The 2500-nt window shown below is 36.4% G+C and overlaps 1 protein-coding gene across 1 annotated transcript in view; it reads left to right on the forward strand.

Annotated features, from left to right (window-relative positions):
* LOC138042270 (cystinosin homolog) overlaps positions 1 to 2500 on the forward strand; it is a 10937-nt gene that overhangs the window by 568 nt on the left and 7869 nt on the right. The window lies entirely within an intron of this gene.

Genomic DNA, 2500 nt, shown 5'->3' on the forward strand with positions numbered 1-2500 from the left:
CACTTCCATGCTTTGTTAAATCAATTCAACCTAGCGAGCGGAACAACTGATGACTTAGCGAATGAATAACGAGACCCACGCGTTTACGTTAACAATCTAGATTTTAACAAATAGAATAGAAAAAGTATTTTCGAATTTTTTATTAGTAAGAGTCAGAGTACCACGGGTTTTAAATAAAATGTAAATCATTTAAATGGGCATAAAAGATAAATCAGCCCCAAGGGATACAATAATTAATGGGATTAAAGTGTATGTTTATTATTTTCTATACATAAAGGCAAAGTAGACTTGTTCGGGTAGATTCTAATCCCCATTGTTTTAAGGAATGCGCTGAATCCAGTACTGCTTCTCTATAAATATCTGCTGCAGAACAGACAGCAAGGCTTGGGAAAACAGAACTCGATAGTTCTGTCATCATTAATATGTTAAAAGAATAACCTGCAGTCGAAAATATCCAGCAACTTATTTGCATATAGGCCTTTATGCTTCATTCTACAAAGAATGTCACTACAAAAAGACAATGTATTATTTGTCAGAGACTGCATTTCGTACGTTTTGAGGGACGTACGATAGATGCAGATTTGCAGAGTTGGTTGACATGTGCATTCATGTCAAGATGGCAGTCTAGTGTTACACCAAGATCAGTCCGTGATCTTGGTGTAACACTAGACTGCCATCTTGACATGAATGCACATGTCAACCAACTCTGCAAATCTGCATCTTTCTCTCTGAGACGTGTTTGGGCAAGTTAGAAGATATCTTGACAATGCAACCACGGAAAAACTCACCCATGCCCTGATTACATCTAAACTCGACCAGTGTAACAGCTTGTTATACGGGCTTCCAGATAAAGAAAGCTCCAATTCAGCGAATTCAAAACTCCGCAGCAAGATTGGTTACACAAAACAAGAGGCAAGAACATATCACACCAGTATTGACGAAACTTCACTGGCTTCCAATCAAGAAGAGAATAATTTACAAGATACTCTTACTGACGTACAAATCGCTGAAAGGGCTTGCTCCAGACTATTTAAGGAACTTATTACACCTGTATGTGCCAACTAGATTTTTAAGATCTGGATCAAAACATCTCCTCCGTGTCCCTAGAATGAGAACAAACTACTATGGTAGACGTGCTTTCTCTTCGTGTGCACCTATAAGTACTGGAACCATCTATATATATATCTTTTTTTATATATCCAGATATTTATTACTTTTCTCATATAATTTTTTAAAACAAATTGGTATCATATTTTGAATATTTCTCTTTATTGTAAAGTCCATTGAGACATGTTTTGGAATGGGCTATACAAGTACTAAATTTATTATTATTATTATTATTATTATTATTATTATTATTAAAACAGGCAGCCAAAAGCAAACTTAACAGCGTGGATATTACTCCAACATTTGAACGTCAAAATGGTTTTTTTTGCGCCGAGACGCTTTACGTGTGCATTTTACAGTGTTAGAGAACGTCACTATTTAAAAAGAACAAGGCCCGTCGCACTCCCCTTTCCTACGGGCCTGCTTTTATGGATATTTCGTCAAAAGTAAGCATTAATCAGTCCAAGTTTAGAAAGACAGGTACTTTTAGAGGTTAAGGTTTTGTAAACTACTGGTTTTACCAGCCATTTGTGTTTACCCAATAATTTTTTTTATATAGTTATTAGTATCAAACTATTGATGTATCGCTAACTAACAGATTAGTCTATGATGTCTCCAAATTGATTTCCTTCAAATATATATTTATCAATCAAGGCGAGCGGATCGGTTGTGAAAAGTTTGAAAGGTAATATCAATAAAGTTTAAATTGTCTGCCCAACACTCCAGAAAGAGACAACATTAATTTTTTTGGGAATATTTTTTTGGGGGGGCAACTGCCCCCCTTGCCCCTCCCCTAGTCCGGGTATTGAAATCTGAGGTCGCTCCTGTTTTTAAAGGGTTCAATAAGTCTTTGGTGGTTGTGGTTGTTATGTTGCAAGCAGTGGTATATGTATGGTGTATAGTAATGTTTTAGAATGACGTTAAAAAAGAGGGTTGTGCTCAGCTGCTACGAATGGAGCCAAAACTATTATCTTTGTTAGATACTGTTTTTGGCCTTGTTTCACTTCAGGTGGTTGGCGAAAATGGCATCGATAACTTAATCAGTTTATTTCTGAAGAAGTTTTGAAATGCCAATTACCCGACCACTAATTTTGCATGTGTATGCAGGCGTGTATTATTGCATACCTTGTTCTTCAAGTTATTCTGCTACAAGAACACAATATTACTATAGTGGCCGGGTAACTGTATTCATAAATGCGAGGATCATAGCTCACTTGATTTCATGTCGATCCGCAGTTCCGTATATGATTAATTTCATATACAATTTCGTTCTTTACATTCATTCATCACGGGGACATTTGGACCCACAAATGACCAGCTCAAGACCAACATCAGTTGCTTCATACACCTTATTCCAAAATGGCCGCCATTTTAGTATTCCTTTCTTTCAATG

This window comes from Montipora capricornis, chromosome 3, assembly GCF_036669925.1.
Source record: "Montipora capricornis isolate CH-2021 chromosome 3, ASM3666992v2, whole genome shotgun sequence".
In the NCBI taxonomy this organism is placed as follows: Eukaryota; Metazoa; Cnidaria; class Anthozoa; order Scleractinia; family Acroporidae; genus Montipora; species Montipora capricornis.